Here is a 19,476-nt window from a genome sequence, read left to right on the forward strand (position 1 = left end):
GTTGGCAGTCCTTGTGCTACTCCTGTCCTCCCCTTCTGCATGTACACAGGCAGGCTGTGAAAGGAGGAATTGGCTCGCAACTTTTAAACCCATTCTCTTTCACCAGACACTGATGAAATTAAAGGGTCGCCGTGGAATTTCCAATTTCAAACCTCCAAGAAAATTATTTTGCAATCTTTCTTTTGTCAGCTGAATCACCCAGAAGGCAAAAAAAATCATTGTGCAATATTTGTCATGACTCAGTCCCGTACGTAATAGCTGGGAATGCACAGAACACAGCACCGAAGATAGACACAAAATGCTGGAGTAACTCAGCGGGACAGGCAGCATCTCTGGATAGAAGGAATGGGTGATGTTCCGGGTCGAGACCCTTCTTCACCATTCCTTCTATCCAGAGATGCTGCCTGTCCCGCTGAGTTATGCCAGCATTTTTTGTTTCTCTTCGGGCTAAACCAGCATCTGCAGTCCCTTCCTACACAGACTTCAGTCTGTGCATGTTTGGTGAAATCAATACATTTCCATAAAATGGTTTTTGGGTGGTGAATCTGTGGAATTCATTGCCTCAATCTGCTGTGGAGGCCGTCAATGGATATTTTTAAGGCAGGGATAGATAGATTCTTGAATAATATCGGTGTCAGGGGTTGTGGGGAGAAGGTCGGAGAATGGGGTTGAGAGGGGAAGATAGATCAGCCATGATTGAATGGTAGACTTAATGGGCCGAATGGCCTAATTCTGCTCCTACCACATGACCTTATGACCTTTACTGAAACCAGAGGGACGACTTTGTTCACTTTCATCCCCTTTCTTTGATTAAAATCAAAACGTTCGCTGGGTTTGACAATTATCTGTGCCTCACTTGGTTTCATTTTGATTTGCAAAATGGTGATAAATGAATTATTGTGCATCTCCACACTCCTAAAATAAATTCAAAATCGTGAAATCATAAAATTGTTAGCGTTCAGGAGCAGGCCATTTGGCCCATCAAAGCGCTGTGGACTCCTTGTAGATTCATAGAGTCATGGAGTTGTACAGCAATGAAACAAGCCCTTTGACCCACCTTGTCCACGCTGCCCAACTTGGCATATTGGCCTAAACCCATTAGCCTCAATTACGCCCATATCCCTCCAAAGTCTTATTCTCCTAAATTGGATCGGATGCGATCCCATCAGACAATCCCCCAAATTATTTCTCTTCTACTCCAAACTAATCTGATTTTGTATGGTCAGCCATGATCACATTGAATTACGGTGCTGGTTCGAAGGGCCGAATGGCACCTATTGTCTACTGTTTATTGTCTATAATCACAGAAAACGCTTTGACGTGTTTTGATATGGTACATGGGTAGGGTAGGTTTGGAGGGATATGGGCCAAGCGCGGGCAGGTGGGACTAGTGTAGATGGGGCATGTTGGCCAGCTTGGGCAATTTGGGCCGAAGGGCCCATTTTTCAAGCTGTATGACTCAATGCCCCTATGATAGTCCACAGCAAACCTCGCACACCTTTGCCTCAACAGTGCAGTGTGATTCCACACCACCAACACAATTTAGCACCAAGGATCCAAGTGTAGAGGTCATGACAGTCTCTGGGTGCGATGCATCATTGGTTGCCAGGTGGAGTCACCACTTATGCCAACAAAACCGGATTATCCAAAGGCATAAATCTTGGCAATTACTGAAGTCATGAGCAGCAAGTAGCAGTGTCATCCAAACACTGCAAACACAAACCCAAACGGGTAGGTTGCTCCCACTGTCAAATCAGCTTCAAAGCAAAGACCTGAGTGGTGTAGATGTCACCCTGCCAGGAACATATGGGGCATCGTAACGTCATAAACATCAGCCACTTCTCTTATTCTGCAATCATAAAGGTGTTCTACATGTTTGATTATAAATAAATCAGAGTATCTGCTGCAGTCTTACAGTGGAGAATGCATATCACCACAATTTAGTTTAGTTTAAATATACAGCATGGAAACAGGCCCTTCGGCCCACTGAGTTCATGCTGACCACCCATTCGCACCAGTTCTATGATATCCCATTTTCTCCACATACCAGGGGCAAATTACAGAGGCCAATTCACTTTTGGATGTAGGAGGGAACCATAACACCCGGATTGAACCCGCACAGTCAAAGAGAGAACGTGTGTTTTCTCCCATTGCTCCGGTTTCCACCCACACTCCAAAGACGTACAGGTTTGTAGGCTAATTGGCTTGGTCAAATGGTGAATTGGTCCCTAGTGTGTGTTGGATACTGTTAGTGTCCAAGGATCGCTGGTCGGCGCGGACTCGGTAGGCCGAAGGGCCTGTTTCCACGCTGTATCTCTAAATTAAAACGAATTGGTGCAGAATGGCACAAATCAAATGATAATAGTCAGGCAAAGACGAATAATTCTTGATCTGGAACGTGCCTCACCGTCACTCCCCTTGGGATTCCTGGTCCAAATCCCTCTGAACCTTCCCCATCCATGCACACGTCCAAATGTCTTTTAAATGCTGTGATAGTACTTGCCTCAACTATCACCTCTGGCAGCTCGTTCCATACACCCACCACCCTCTGAATATAAAAGATGCCCCTCAGGTTCACATCAAACCCTGCCCCTCTCACCTACATAGTGAGGATCTGTTGCCTTTCGCCAGATCCTCTTCAAGATACTGCCATCAGATATTTTATATTCACCCAAAAGAGCAGCAAAGCTAGTGGTTTGCCCCTTGAGAGGCTCCACCTGCAACACCTATAAGAGAAGCACTGGAGTGTCAGCCAGTGTAACCATCTGTCTTTGAAACCCCAGGACTAAGCTCCAAGCCAACAGTGTTATTGTGCAATCTTAACTCCTGATTCATTTTGAGATACAGTGCGGAAACAGGCCCTTAGGCCCACCGAAGCTGACCAGCGATCCCTGCATATTAACATTATCCTACACACATTGTTTACACTAACCAAGCCAAGCTACCTACACACCTGTGCTTCATTGGGCATGGTGCCAAGCACAACATCCATTAATGCATCAAATAAAGATGAATTCTATTTCCTAGTTGGAATAGGCATAGAGTCGTAGAGTCTGACAGCGTGGAAACAGGGCATTCGGCCCACCGGGTCCGCGCCGACCAGCGATCCCCGCACAGTAACACTACCCTACACCCACGAGGGACAATTTTTCATTTACCAAGCCAATTAACCTGCAAACCTGTACGTCTTTGGAGCGTGGGAGGAAACCGGAGATCTCGGAGAAAACCCACGCAGGTCATGGGGGGGGAAGGTACAAACTCCGTACAGACAGCACCCGTAGTCAGGATCGAACCCGGGTCTCTGGCGCCACATTTGCTGTAAGGCAGCAACTCTACCGCTGCGCCACCGCCTGTTTCTGGGGACAACGTTGTGATGTTTCAGGTCTGAATAAGAAAAATGCACTCACGTACGTGGAAAAATGTTGTGACAGGGACGGCACGCACCCTGACTTTCGTCCTCAGTTCCCAATTCCAGATGTTGGCAGTCCTTGTGCTACTCCTGTCCTCCCCTTCTGCATGTACACAGGCAGGCTGTGAAAGGAGGAATTGTCTTGCAACTTTTAAACCCATACACGTTTCACCAGACACTGATGAAATTAAAGGGTCGCTGTGGAATTTCCAATTTCAAACCTCCAAGAGAATTATTTTGCAATCTTTCTTTTGTCAGCTGAATCATCCAAAAGGCAAAAAAATAATTGTGCAATATTTGTCATGACTCAGTCCCGTACGTAATAGCTGGGAATGCACAGAACACAGCACCGAAGATAGACACAAAATGCTCGAGTAACTCAGCGGGACAGGCAACATCTCTAGATAGAAAGAATGGGTGACGTTTCGGGTCGAGACCCTTCTTCACCATTCCTTCTATCCAGAGATACTGCCTGTCCCGCTGAGTTATTCCAGCATAGAGCCTGACAGCGTGGAGACAGGGCATTCGGCCCAACTTGCCCACATCAACCAACATGTCCCATCTACACTAGACCCACCTCTCTGCGTTTGGCCCATATCCCTCTAAACTTATCCTATCCATGTACCCATGTAAATGTCACTTAAACGTTGTGGTCGTACCTTCCTCAACTACCTCCTCCAGCAGCTCGTTCCATGTAGGTATGTTGCAAATCTAACCTTCAGCGGCGCTGCAGTTCTGTCGCTGCCCGTGTGCACGACTTTGGCGCCTTTGAGAGGGGGGGCGAGTTTAAAACGCGATTTTCTCTAGGCTATTGAAATTGAAGTTGTTCAGCCTACTTAGTTGCTGACGAAAAATCGCAGCGCCATTCGTTCGATCTAGTTTTTAAACTAGATTGGGTTATTTAATTGTTTATAGTAGATTAAAAATCATCCTCTAAAGCCGCAAACGCCGCCAACGGGACGGATCTCATGTAGGGGGCAACACAAGGTAGGTTGTTTATTTTTACATTAAAAAGTGCTTCTTAAGATCCCTTTATTCAAAATTTTAAGTTGCGAGTACGTGACTTGGGGGCCCATTCAAACCCACAGTATCTTTCATGCCGCATATGGGCTTCAAATCCACCACAATGGCAACATTCCAAACCATCGCGTTCCAGAAAAACCCACTCGCAAGCTGATTTAAATGGCCATTAATTTACAGCAATTGAACACTAAATTCCTTCCATTTGGCCTATAAATTAATGTCAAAGAGATTTAAAAATCATGTTTTATTGTGAATTCTTAGGTGAATGTTCTTTGGACACTTAGGCTATTTAAAAATGTTAATCTTTTCTTAAGAAATGGATAGATATTTAGATCTAGTAATTGAATTTTGGAATTAGCTCCAATTGGGTAACTAACTAATTATCTGCTTTAATTTCAGGTCATCCAAGTAAGATTGTTCAATATTTGTTTCAGAATGCTTCAATCTATAATAACTGAAAATTTCTTTCAGTTCTCTTAATTTTTAATAAAGTTATGGCCGTTTGACTGTCCTCGATCACAGCTTTTGTGTTAAGAATGGAAAATCAATAGGGAACAAGATGTTAATTTCCGAGTATGAAAATGACCATACCTTTTTTAATACTGAAAATATGAAAGTGAATTAGATGTCAAATTAAACTTCTTTTTATGCTTTATCTGATGGGATAAATTGCAGACTTGATTTTTAAAATCTCAAAATTTTGTAACGTTGCTATTCCATGCAACCACCACCCTTTGTATATAAAAGTCACCCCTCGAGTTCCTATTGAATCTTCGGCCTCCCTCCCCCCTCACCCCCTCCTCATTCAACAAATGCAACCAGCGTCCATGTATCGTGATCATATAGGTCCTTATGAGCAAAGTACATGTTGCTTGCAGCCAACCAGTAAGACCAAGTTAACCTGGCACTGTGCCAACTTGAAGGGCAAAGGCCTCAGTTTTAAAGTCAGATCACAACTGTACCCGTGAAGCTGGAGACCTTTGAAATCAATGAAATGAATTTGAGATCACGCCGGCACCAACCAGAGAATCCGTGGCTGTTTCACGCATTTGTCTTGTTTAGAAACATTGATAACGTGCAGGCTCATGCTGACCGCTGGAGCTGGCTAATGAAATGATCTTTCGCAACACTACGAACTAATAAAGGAGGAGGAATGCTCTGATCCAACAACCAGACTTAGATTGATGATGGAATAACACGGCCTGCAGGACTATGTACAGCTTCACATTTATTTGATCTGGAGAAAGGGTTTGATTCATTGCAGCCTCCAAGTTGGAACAGAATCCATTGTGGCACAGTGGCGCAGCGGTAGAGTTGCTGCCTTACAGCGCCAGATACCCGGGTACGGTCTTTGTACGTTCTCCCAGTGAACTGCGAGGGTTTTCTCCGGGTGCACCGGTTTCCTCCCACACTCCAAACCCGTACAGGTTTGGAGGTTAATTGGCTTCTGTACATTCTGCATGAAAAAGCTTGCTCCTATTAAACCTTTCCCCCTCATACCTTAAACATAAGATGGACACAAAATGCTGGACTAACTCAGTGGGACAGGCAGCAACTCTGGAGAGAAGGAATGGGTGAAGTTTCGGGTCGAGACCCTTTTTCAGACCCTATGTCTTCTGGTTCTGCCAAACTGATAAATCTGATAAATGTTACTACTGGGTCAACTGGTCACGGAAAATAAATGCACAAGTCCCCTCACTTAACGTCAATGCGAACAAATGGCACTCAGCCCGTTAAACCCCTGTCCCACGGTACACTCTCCCGAGTTTGCCCGTTAACTCGGAAATGCCCTGTTACCCCGTGGACGGTACGTGAGTTCATTCCAAGAGTTTAAATCCCGGGTAATTTGCCATGATCCGAACTCGGAAGATTTGCTGGCTCGTTGATTGTTAAAATGGCCACTCGAAATAAAACGGGGTACTGGTGTTTATTTTGGGGCTGGTCGTGGGGACATTTTTGGGGCATCATGTTGAAAACAAAGACTTAGCACGAGTCTTCCCAAGGCTGAGATTGCTTACCTGCCGTTAGAAAATGGGAAAGTAATCTTCCCGGTACCCGCCTCAGTTAGCGCTAAGGGAAATAGAGAGACGTCCCCGAGAGAGAGAGAGAGAGAGAGAGAGAGACAGACTCAGACGACAGACACCAGACTACGTTCATTTTTTCATCATGTTGAAAAATCTCACGTGCTTACCACGAGTTTGATTTTTTTTAAACTCGGGAGAGTTCATTCTCCGTGTTTACCACGAGTTTGATTTTTTCAAAACTCGGGAGAGCTCTTGGAATGAACTCGTACCGTGGGACAGGGCTAGTATTTTAATTTATTTTAGATCAGGTGATTGAAATTAAGGCCTTTAAGTCTAGGTTACTATTGTCACAGATACCGAGGTACAGTGAAAAGCTTTTTTTCAATTCTATCCAAACAAATCAAATATATAGATACAATCAAGTCAAACTCAAGTAAAATAAGTAGAGCAAAGGGGTAGATACAGAGTGAGGAATATAGTTTGCAGCATTGTAGGGCATCTGTTCCATAGACAAATTCCAATGTCTACAAAGGGGTTGAGGTAATTCAGACAATACCTTAGCTTACACTGTCCTTATATCAATATTGTATTAAAATGTCTAGTTAGGGGTGGCATGGTAGACACCAGACACCCAGATTCGATCCTGACGGGGGGGCTGTGTGTACGGAGTTTGTACGCTCTCCCCGTGACCACGTGGGTTTTCTCCAGGTGCTCTGGTTTCCACCCAAACTCCAATGACGTACAGGTTTGTAGATTAATTGGTCTTCGGTACAAACTGTATATTGTCCCTAGTGTGTGTGTGTAGGATAGTATTGGTATATGGGGATCGCTGGTCAGCACGGACTCGGTGGGCTGAAGGGCCTGTTTCCACGCTGTATCTCTAAACTAAACTAAACTAGACGGCCTTTAATTCTGCTGCAGTAAATTTACTTTGCTGGAAGATCAACGTTTGTGAATTACGCACACTCTTTCATAATGAAATACACAGAGAAACAGGCCATTTGGCCTATCGAGTGCATGCCAGTGTATATAGTTCCCCAAATCTCCTGCCTTCTATTGATCTCACCCATAAAATCCTCCCTCCTTCTTCTACCTATAAGGTCATAAGTGATAGGAGAAAAATTAGGCAATTTGGGCCATCAAGTCCACTCTGGTATTCACTCATGGTTGAAGCTCTCTCCTAACCCCATTCTCCTCTCTTCTCTCCATAACCCCTGACACCCATCCTAATTAAGAATCTATCTATCTCTCCCTCAAAATAACACTTAAGCAATAGACAATAGATTCAATTTTATGACAATTAAATTGAATCTGAATCTGAATCTGAAACACTAAATGCATTTCGTTGTCTCTGTACTGTACACTGACAATGACAATTAAATTGAATCTGAATAGACAATAGACAATAGACAATAGGTGCAGGAGTAGGCCATTTGGCCTATTCGAGCCAGCACCGCCATTCAATATGATCATGGCTGATCATCCCCAATCAGTACCACGTTCCTGCCTTCTCTCCATATCCCCTGACTCCGCTATCTTATCGAGTCCTATCTAGCTCTCTCTTGAAAGCATCCAGAGAACCTGCCTCCACCGCCCTCTGAGGCAGAGAATTCCACAGACTCACCACTCTCTGTGAGAAAAAATGTTTCCTCGTCTCCTTGTTTTTAAACTGTGGCCCCTGGTTCTGGACTCCCCCTAACACCGGGAACATGTTTCCTGCCTCTAGTGTGTCCAAGCCCTTAACAATCTTATATGTTTCACTTCCCTCTAATTATACATTTCTTCCAAACACAAAGGTTTCTGGGATTGAATCATTACCACAAAGTCTGTACCGTTTGTTTGAGGGAAGAGAGGGGTTAGAGGAGAGGTGTCACACTGCGGAAGACACTGATGTACAATGGATGCTTGTTCAAAAGACTACCGTCTATCCATCAGCTACACATTCAGCAAAGTGTGCAAACCTAGTCTGACAGGGCATTAGGAGAACAGCTTGAAGAGATGAACTCTGCATGACAGAATGGGATTTATGAATCTCACACACATCAACCCTGACAGAAAAATAAAACCAGTGTTGTATTTTTAGATTTAAAAGTAATTGGATTCTTTTTTTTGTTGCGATCCTGCTCCCCTGAGATATGGGAGGAAGTCCCCGACAAATAAATAGTTTCCAACTCTTTAGATACTTCCAGCTTGATTGAGTAACCGGGCCAAAAACCTTACTCCTGGTGCCATAATTGCGCAGAATCTCAGAAGGATACTGCTCTGACGGCCATTCGGCCCCTTGTGCCAATGCCGTCTCATCGATAGGACTATCCCATTAATCCCTTGCTATTTTCCCAAATATTTGTCACTGCCTTATTTTTATTTTTCACTGGGAATGCGGAATCAGCCAACCTAAGGAAGATGTAGACACCAGGAACTGCAGATGGAGGTTTACAAATGAAGATGCAAAGTGCTGGAGTAACTCAGCACCTCTGGAGAACAAGGATACGTGGCGTTTCGGGTTGGGACCCTTCTTCAGACTGTCTCAGAGGCCGAGGCTAGAAATGCCAGTACGGGAATGGGAAGGAGTGTTAAAATCAATAGCATGTGTTGGAAGGAACTGCAGACGCTGGTTTAAACCGAAGATAGACACAAAATGCTGGAGTAACTCAGCGGGACAGGCAGCATCTCTGGAGAGGAATGGGTGACGTTCCGGGTTGAGACCCTTCTTCAAATCGTTACCAACCAGGAGATCCAGCTGGCCTTCGCAGACAGAATCTAAGTGTTGTTCATATCATAAGTTCTTGGAGCAGTATCCGTCATTTATTACAAGAGGAATCGAATATAGGAGCAAAGAGGTCCTTCTGCAGTTGTACAGAGCCCTAGTGAGACCACACCTGGAGCATTGTGTGCAGTTTTGGTTCCCTAATTTGAGGAAGGACATTCTTGCTATTGAGGGAGTGCAGCGTAGGTTTACAAGGTTAATTCCCGGGATGGCGGTACTGTCATATGCTGAGAGAATGGAGCAGCTGGGCTTGTACACTCTGGAGTTTAGAAGGATGAGAGGGATTCTCATTAAAACATATAAGATTGTTAAGGGTTTGGACACGCTGGAGGCAGGAAACATGTTCCCGATGTTGGGGGAGTCCAGAACCAGGGGCCACAGTTTAAGAAAAAGGAGTAAGCCATTTAGAACTGAGACGAGGAAACACTTTTTCTCACAGAGAGTGGTGTCTGTGTAATTTTCTGCCTCAGAGGGCGGTGGAGGCAGGTTCTCTGGATGCTTTCAAGAGAGAGCTAGATGGGGCTCTTAAAAATAGCAGGGTCAGAGGATATGGGCAGAAGGCAGGAACGGGGTACTGATTGGGGACGATCAGCCATGATCACATTGAATGGCGGTGCTGGCTCGAAGGGCCGAATGGCCTACTCCTGCACCTATTGTCTATTGTCTATTCAATCATGGCTGATCTATCTTTCCCTCTCAACCCACGGTGGTGATAGATCAGCCCTGCTATTACTGAATGGTTGAGCAGCGCAAGATATTTTCTCTTTAAGCTTTCATATGCCTGTGACCCAGTTTACAGAAGTATTTACAATACTCAAACAGGAACTTCAATGGTGAATGAGTTAACCCAGATTTAGACCAGCAAACTATTTACAACCCACAACGACAAACCTTGGAGAAGATTTTGTTCCTCTTCGAGAATGTACCTGACCATAGTGTGGTGAGGCTCTAATTTAAATCATAATGTTAAAGGGCTATACAGCATGGAAACAGGCCCTTCGGCCCAACTCGATCATGCTGACCCCTCTTGCCTGCACCCCCAAACATTTCCTGTCTACATGCCTGGTCATGAATGTTTTAAATGACATCGTTCTACCTGCCTTGACCACTTCCTCTGGCAACTCATTCCATATACGCACCATTATTTGTCCGAAAGAGTTGCCCCTCAGATTATTTTTTAAACCTTGCTCCCACTTCTCACCTTAAACCTAAATCCTCTTGTTTGTAGACTCCCATACCACAGGGAAAAGACTGTGGCTGATCACCTTCTCTATGCTCCGCTTAAACTGTAAGGTCAGACCTCAGCATCCTATGCTTCACTGTCGCAGCGGGTAGAGTTGCTGCCTTACAGTTCTTACAGGGCCAGAGAACCAGCATCGATCCCGACTGCGGGTGCCGTCTGTACAGAGTTTGTACCTTCTCCCCGTGACCGTGTGGGTTTTCTCCGAGACCTTCGGTTTCCTTCCACACTCCAAAGACGTGCAGGATTGTAGGTTAATTGACTTGGTATAAAATGTAAATTGTCCCTAATGTTTGTAGGATAACATTAATGTGCGGGGATCGCTATTCGCTGCGGACTCGGTGGGCCAAAGGGCCTGTTTCCGAGCGGTATCTCCAAAAAAAATTAAAATAAATACGTGCAGATCCGGGAACATGATTGTAAAACTTCTCTGGACCTTCTCCAATTTAATGATATACTTCCCTTAGAGGTCCCACTGAGTCACTCCAGCATTTTGTGTCTAACCTACAAACCTGTTCATTTTTGGAGTGTTGGAGGACACTGGATCAACAGGAGAAAACCCACGCAGGTCACGGGGAGAATGGACAAACTCCGTACAGACCCCCCTGGTCTGTCAAAGATTCCTCTTTTAGCTTCAGAAGAAACAGCTTCAAAATGATTTTTAAAAAAGCTGTCTGAGCGTAATCGGAGTTGGGGAGACAAAGTACCCCCAAAATAACGAGAGCTTGAGGCTTACCTTGACGGCAAACACACAGTCTAATCCTCATCTGATATTTGCCATTCTCGACAGCACACTTACAGTCCCAGATCTTGCAGCGAATGTGGTCACAGCGACTTCTATTCAGAGCAGAGCACAGAGTTACAGGAAATTGCGACACTTATTGGATTACGGTCAGATGATCTTTACCAGTGATAAGAAATTATGAAGTTATGGAGAAAAAGCTGATTTAAGCTGGTGCCTCTGCTTTGAAAAATGACCTTCCTAGTCTTGTCTTTCACTTGTCTCTCACTATCCCCCTTAAAAATGTTTTAACGTACGGTGGCGTTAGAAATGACGCCAGGTTGAGCAGTGACCACACTGACATTCACAGTAGGTTGGACTCATGTGATGTATTTTAATTTACAGTGTGCATGTTAGAAATGGTATACAGGTGATCGCTGGTCGGTGCGGATTCAGTGAGCCGAAGGGCCTGTTTCCACGCTGCATCTCTCAACTAAACTAAACTGAACCAAAACTAGGGAAGTCCTTCAGAATGATGGTCGACAAAATTGCTGGGGAAACTCAGCGGGTGCAGCAGCATCTATGGAGCGAGGGAAATAGGCAAAGTTTCGGGCCAAAACCCTTCTTCAGACTGATGGAGGGTGGGGGGGGAGGGCGGGGAGAAGAAAGGGAAGAGGAGGAGCCCGAGGGCTGAGGGAAAGCTGAGAAGGGGAGGAGACAGCAAGGGCTATCGGAAATAGGAGAATTCAATGTTTATGCCGCTAGGGTGCAGACTGCCCTATCATCCTTCTGAATGATACTCCAAGATATCACCAATGATACTCCAAGATGGGGTTGGATGTATTTAGTGGCACATCCAGAAAAAGAGACCACTTCAACACCAAGAAAGCCTTTTGTGCAGTAAGGAACTGCAGATGCTGGTTTGCACTGAAGATAGACACAACCTTCTGGAGTAACTCTGTGGGACAGGCCGCATCTCAGGAGAGAAGGACTAAGTAACTTCACCCATTCCTTCTCTCCAGAGATGTTGCCTGTCCCGCTGAGTTACTCCAGAATTTTGTGTCTATCGTCAATATTAAAGCGCAATGAAGTGAGTCACATGTTGTGAACTCAAGGACAAGCTTTATTAAACAAAAATAATTTCAAAAACAATGGCAGTGTTGCAGAGCCCAGAGTAACTGCATGTCGATGCAGCAGGGCACATCCTCGACTTCCTTCCTAATCCCCGTCCCTCAGTCATGCGCCTCTTACCACATGATGAACGCGGGTTCGATTAACCAGTGGCCTGACCACCAGATGGCACCACACAAACCCCCCCCCCCCCCCCCCCCCCCCCCCCCCCCGGAGGAACAAAAGCGAGCAGGCAGCCGAATGCAACGGCCTGATCTCATAACCACAGGATCCGTATTCGGACACCTCACAGGCACGGGCAACAGGGGCTGAGACGGTGGATGCCCCCGACAGCAAGGCTGAACCACCTGCACCTGCTGGTCAATGACCACATGACGCTCCACCGATACAATAATCAATTATTTACAAGAATGATATATGCAATAAAAAAAACAATATCAACAAACCCACCACCACAGTACAAATTAAAACAAATATTCTTAAGTATCAAATAGATTGTAATGGTAAGTTAGCTTTCATTGCAAAAGGATTTGACTATAGGAGCAGGGAGGTTCTACTGCAGTTGTACAGGGTCTTGGTGAGACCACACCTGGAGTATTGCGTACAGTTTTGGTCTCCAAATCTGAGGAAGGACATTATTGCCATAGAGGGAGTGCAGAGACGGTTCACCAGACTGACTCCTGGGATGTCAGGACTATCTTATGAAGAAAGACTGGATAGACTTGGTTTATACTCTCTAGAATTTAGGAGATTGAGAGGGGATCTTATAGAAACTTACAAAATTCTTAAGGGGTCGGACAGGCTAGATGCGGGAAGATTGTTCCCGATGTTAGGGAAGTCCAGGACAAGGGGTCACAGCTTAAGGATAAGGGGGAAATCCTTTAAAACCGAGATGAGAAGAACCTTTTTCACACAGAGAGTGGTGAATCTCTGGAACTCTCTGCCACAGAGGGTAGTTGAGACCAGTTCATTGGCTATATTTAAGAGGGAGTTAGATGTGGCCCTTGTGGCTAAGGGGATCAGGGGGTATGGAGAGAAGGCAGGTACGGGATACTGAGTTGGATGATCAGCCATGATCATATTGAATGGCGGTGCAGGCTTGAAGGGCCGAATGGCCTACTCCTGCACCTAATTTCTATGTTTCTATGTTTCTAAACTATATTGTTGTATTGTATTGTATATCTTTATTGTCATTTCCTGAGTATTCGCATACCCAGAGGAAACAAAAAAACGTTGCTCAACCAGTGTCCATTCAGTGTGCATGAAAAATAAATAGAAATAAAAAAATACATGTATCATGAACAAATTTAACACTCTACTAAACATTCAACAGCCGTTCCGACCGGCAGCGGCACAACAGTGGCTCTGCTGCAGTGTGGGGGTTTGTGCGCGATACTTGGCAGGGGGCAAAGTCCATTTAACAGTCTTATAGCCTGTGGGAAGAAGCTGAGGAGCATCCTGCTGGTTTTGCAGCTAATGCTCCTGTACCTCTTCCCAGATGGGAGGATGGAGAAAATGTCATGCGATGGGTGGTAGGGGTCTTTGATGATGGAGATGGCTCTGCTGATACATCTCTTCCTGTATATGTCCAGCAGGAAAGGGAGTGGAGCACCAATAATCCTGCTGGCGGTCTTCACTATATTACACTCCTTGTTAAGGGTAAATTCCACCTCCCACATAGACAGCGGGTAGTCCCTCTCTAGTGACACCCAGGCCCGGACGTAACCTCGGAAGAGGGGCAGGCAGTCCTCTTTCGCCTGGCGCCTTGACTAGTGTGTACAGTGTGTTATGTGTGGGTCTTGGGATTCTTTTGTAACTGTTAAGACTGTAGAAAATGCAATTTTGTTCAAACCAAGCTGTTTGAATGACAATAAAAGGCATTCTATTTTGTTCTATTCTATTGTTGCATCTGGTTGTGAGGTCCAGAGTGGAAGATAGTGGGATGTAGTGCCGGTGAGCAGATCGGCTACGGGAGGGAGTGCGGTGTATCGACGATGGAGTGGGCCCCACAACAGCCTGGGGTTCGGGCGCTGACCATGGGTGCCCCGGGGGATTTCCGGGACAGTTGGGCACCGCTGGGAGGGGGAGGTGAAAAGTAAACCTCAATAAGGATGGGGAAATAGTTGTTTAATATTTTGAATTTAAAGAATATTTATTTTACTTTGTATCATGCTGGTGGGTTTGTTTGTATTGTTTTGTATTGTACATATCATTTTTGTACATAGTTGATTACAATTATTTTTGTTGTACAGGTTTGGTCTCCTAATTTGATGAAGGACATCCTTGCTATTGAGGCAGTGCGAGATTAATCCCCGGGATAGCGGGACTGTCATATGAGATAGATTGGAAAGACTGGGCTTGTATTCACTGGAATTTAGAAGGATGAGAGGGAATCTTATAGAAACGTATACAATTATATGGTCTGGTCAAGATCCCTGCACTTACAACAACTGGGACTTGAAAATGGTGCCAAACTGGCGACCCTGTATACTGCCTCAGTGTACTACTGCTGTACACTAGTACTGTATCTGAGATGCTTATCTAAGATGTATCTAAGTGCTTATGTATAGTGATATGTACTGAACTGTGTATAAAAATACATTTCACTGTACCTCGACAAATAAAGTGCCATTGGACCATTTAACCTGTTGCAAGGATAGAAATTAAAATGGAATATGTCGCAAATATTCAGCATCTTCAGATTGAAGACATTTTGTCAATTAGTCCGAAGAGGGTCTCGGCCTGAAACATCACCCATCCCTTTTCTCCGGAGTTCCTGTCCATCCCGCTGAGTTACTCCAGCATTCCGTGTCTGTCTTCGGTGTAAACCAGCATCTGGAGTTCCTTCCTACACAATTTATCAATGAACTCAGTTTCTCTTATCACAGAGGCTGTCTGGCCAGCTGTGCAAGTCCAGCCTTTTCTGTTTGGTTTTAGATATCCAGCATCTGCAGGTTTAAAAAAAAAAAAGGTTAATTTACAGATGCAGAAATCACCTGGTGCTGGCCGTTATAAACTGGCAGCCTTTGCTTCCATCTATGTGACCATGATACATCTTCCTTGTAAAGAACTGCCAGTAAAGATGATGCTGAACCTATGGATAATCCTTCACGCCTGGGGTGAACAACCTGTTTTAATCTGCAGCTGTAGAGGGGAAACAACTCGGAAATTGTTCCTGAAGGTAAGGAATCAAACTTTAATTGAGGCAGAAGTGTTGTGGACAGCGACAGATGGTGAGATGTTCTCCACACGCTGAACCAAGCAGCTGCTGTTATGTTTCATTCAAATTGAGCCTGGTCTCCACTGCCTCCGTGTCCATTAACAGCTTATTCTCCAGAGATGCTGCCTGTCCCGCTGAATTACTCCAGGATTGTGTGTCTACCTTCGATTTAAACCAGCATCTGCAGTTCTTTCTTAAACAGCTTATTGGATGTATTTACGTAGAACGTGGGCCCAACGTTGAGATGAAATGGCAACCATGGTCCCAGGCGGAGGTGTGTGTTGTGCAGGAACTGCAGGTGCTGGTTTATACCGAAGACAGGCACAAAGTTCTGGAGTAACTCAGTGGGTCAGGCAGCATCTCTGGAGAAAATCGATTGGGTGACAATCGGATTTCGGGTCAGGACCCTTCTTCAGACTCTTGTAGGTGACCCGAAACGTCATATAACCATATAACCAATTTACAGCACGGAAACAGCCCATCTCGACCCTTCTAGTCCGTGCCGAACACGTATTCTCCCCTAGCCCCATATACCTGCGCTCAGACCATAACCTTCCATTCCCTTCCCGTCCATATAACTATCCAATTTATTTTTAAATGATAAAAACGAACCTGCCTCCACCACCTTCACTGGAAGCTCATTCCACACAGCCACCACTCTCTGAGTAAAGAAGTTCCCCCTCATGTTACCCCTAAACTTCAGTCCCTTAATTCTCAAGTCATGTCCCCTTGTTTGAATCTTCCCTACTCTCAGTGGGAAAAGCTTTTCCACGTCAACAGCTTTTCCACGTCGCCCGTTCTTTTCCTCCAGAGATGCTGCCTGATCCGCTGATTTACTCCAACACTTTGTGTCTATCTTTGGAGACGAACTGTGTTTGACTATAAACCTTTCCTCCTCCTTCCTGAAAGGGGTGTGTCACTATCTCCAGTGATTCCAACCTCTTTTAGAACTCACCACTGCTTCTTGTTTGTTTCTCAGTCAGGGCTGCAGAAGGTCTGTCACTTCTGCGGCAATGATGAGGCTGTCTTGAGGCATGGTGGCACAGCGGTAGAGTTGCTGCCTCACAGCACCAGAGACCCAGGTTCGATCCTGACCGTGGGCCTTCTCTGTACAGCGTTTGTGCGCTCTCTTTGTGACCGTACGGATTGTCTCCGGGTGCACCTGTTTCCCCCCACACTCCAAAGGCGTACAGGTTTGGCCTCTATAAGTTCTGTAAATTGTCCCTGATGTTCGTAGGATAGGGCTAGACTAAGGGGTGATCGCTGGTCGGCATGGACTTGGTGGGCCGAAGGGCCTGTTTTGATGCTGTATTTCCACAGTCTAATGTCTAAAGTAAAGTCACTGTTTCATTGATTGCAGAAAATAAATTCTGGTAACCCACTTAGGAAACCTGAGCGGAAACCTCTGGAGACTTTGCGCCCCGCCCAAGGTTTCCGTGCGTTTCCCGGAGGTTGCAGGTGGTTGCCGGAGGTTGCAGGTAGTGGAAGCAGGTAGGGAGACTGACAAAAACCTCCGGGATCCGCACGGAAACCTTGGGTGGGGCGCAAAGTCTCCAAAGGTTTCCGTTCATGTCTCCTAAGTGGGACAGGGGCATAAATAGTTAGAAGGTCTTCGTGCCGAAAGGAATTATTAGTATTGGTATTGATTTAATATTGTCACGTGCACCGAGATATAGTGAGAAGCATTTGTTTGCGTGCTATCCGATTCAATCATTGAATAGTGTACATGAATACCATCAAACCATACACACCTACAAGGTACAGCAAAGAGAAAAATACCAGAAATCGTTTTGTTTAATTTAGTTTAGAGATACAGCGTGGAAACAGGTCCTTCGGCCCACCAAATCCTCGCCAACCAGCGATCCCCACACACTAACACTATCCGAACATACACTAGGCACAATTTACAATTCTACCAAAGCCAGTTAACCTACAAACCTTTGGAGTGTGGGAGGAAACCGGAGCTCCCGGAGAAAACCCACGCAGGTCACGGGGAGAACGTGCAAACTCCACACAGACGGCACTCGTAGTCAAGATCGTACCCTGGTCTCTGGCTCTGTAAGGCAGCAACTCTACTGCTGCACCACCGTCCCGCCTTAGCAGACAATAGTTCAGTATTGTAACGTTACAGTTCCCGAGAAAAAGCCCAATGTTCGCAATGAAGAATTATGGGTTAATTCTTCATCCGGCAAAGGAATTGTCAGCTTTAAGTTCAACAATTATCCCCCAAATTCTCCGATTCTTTTGAATTTTCTTTTGAAAGTCCCAATGGAAGTTGATTGCACCACAGTCATAATACATCACCTCCACAGGCTCAGATAAAAGGCACAAATTGCTTCTGAACAGTGACCAGGTACAGCACATATTTGTGAGCTGGGAGTTTACGTAGGGCTCAGCTGTGGGTAGATTAAGGCTGACAAAGTCTATATTGCCTTGTTCATCATGCAATTTGGAGCCATATCTACAAGAGCCAGTGACGGGAATTCCAACACAGAAACTGTTTGCTTTAACAAACGAGGATTATTTTGTCGTTAATCTTTAATTAAGATCCACCATTCACCCTGGGGGCTGTGAATCACTGATGGAATTCTTGAGCGCTGTTCTGGCCATTTGCTTCAAGCTTACAGTAGATCTGCCAACTGTGAGGATTTATCTCGATCTTTGTCTGTAATTTCTCAGCCCTGTAGTTACATCTAATTCTGTTAAAGCTTTGCAAGGTTTTGTGCCAGAAGTTACCACTAGATTCGATTAGATACGTTGAGGGTAGAATTGTTTTTCTGCTCCTTTGCTGATTAGAAACTCATTTAGTGGACCACCTTGCAACAAGATTGTCCTCCCCCTCTCATTCACCTCTCATGGACGTTTACAATTGCACTTGCATTTTGTGGCTGTGTAACTCACGGAGTTACATCAGCATCATCGGCTGTCACTCAGAAATTGTATGACTGTCCTTTAGGACGCCTGTGCGTGACTTTGTTTAACGTGGGGAGACTGGTGCACACTCAGTCACCACACGGTCCTTGACAGATCTGGGTCAGGATCCAGCAGCATGGAGTCCAAGACGACCAGAGACTCTTTTCTGCTGCAGCCTTCATCCGCCTTCCCAGCCCTTGTGACGCTAAAGTCAGCCATCATCCTCCGCCCGTTCCACCGTTGAGGTGCAACTCCCAGAGTACTGTCTCCATCACTACTGAAGTGGCTGTTCTATTAGACAAGGTTATTTAGTCCCTAGCAGCTGAAACTTAAGGGACTATCTTCAGACATCTTCTTCAGAAATTAAAACGAAAATGATCCAAAATATGAATAAAAAATAAAACCATGTTCAACCATGTCAAAATATTGTAATGTTATTAAAATGTTATTAAAATTCGGTTATAAAGAAACATGTTTAAGAAGGAACTGCAGATGCTGGAAAATCGAAGGTAGGCAAAAATGCTGGAGAAACTCAGTGGGTGAGGCAGAATCTATCCTTCGCTCCATAGATGCTGCCTCACCCGCTGAGATTCTCCAGCATTTTTGTCTACCTTATAAAGAAACCTTCTCTTTTTTACATCATTGGGCCAACTCTTTAGTGTAAACGGTATTTGAGGAGCAAATTACATGGAAAATTACATAGATGTGGAAAAGCCGCAGTAATTTTAATTGATTTAGTTTGGGGTTTCAACGTGGAAACAGGCCATTCACCCCCACCGAGTCAACGCCGATCACCCCTACACTAGTTCTATCTTACGCAATAGGGACAATTTACAGAAGTCAATTAAGCTATAAACATGCACGTCATTGGAATGCAGGAGGAAATCGGAGCACCCGGAGAAAACCTGGGTAGTCATACAAACTCTGTACAGACAGCACCCATAGTCAGGATCGAACCCGGGCCGCTAGAGTTGTAAGGCAGCAACTCTAGCTCTGCACCACTGTGCCATCCAATGAGGGATATCGAC

At 45.1% G+C, this 19,476-nt stretch overlaps 1 protein-coding gene across 1 annotated transcript in view; it reads right to left on the bottom strand.

The window, feature by feature from the left end:
- LOC129710174 (gasdermin-A2-like) overlaps positions 1-11,522 on the bottom strand; it is a 31,235-nt gene extending 19,713 nt beyond the window's left edge. Inside the window, exon 1 of the mRNA XM_055656965.1 lies at positions 11,200-11,522. The gene's annotated coding sequence lies outside the window, so the exon portion shown is untranslated. The remainder of the gene's footprint in view (positions 1-11,199) is intronic.
- Positions 11,523-19,476: the final 7,954 nt, after the last annotated feature.

Source organism: Leucoraja erinacea, chromosome 27 (genome assembly GCF_028641065.1).
Source record: "Leucoraja erinacea ecotype New England chromosome 27, Leri_hhj_1, whole genome shotgun sequence".
Lineage (NCBI taxonomy): Eukaryota > Metazoa > Chordata > Chondrichthyes > Rajiformes > Rajidae > Leucoraja > Leucoraja erinaceus.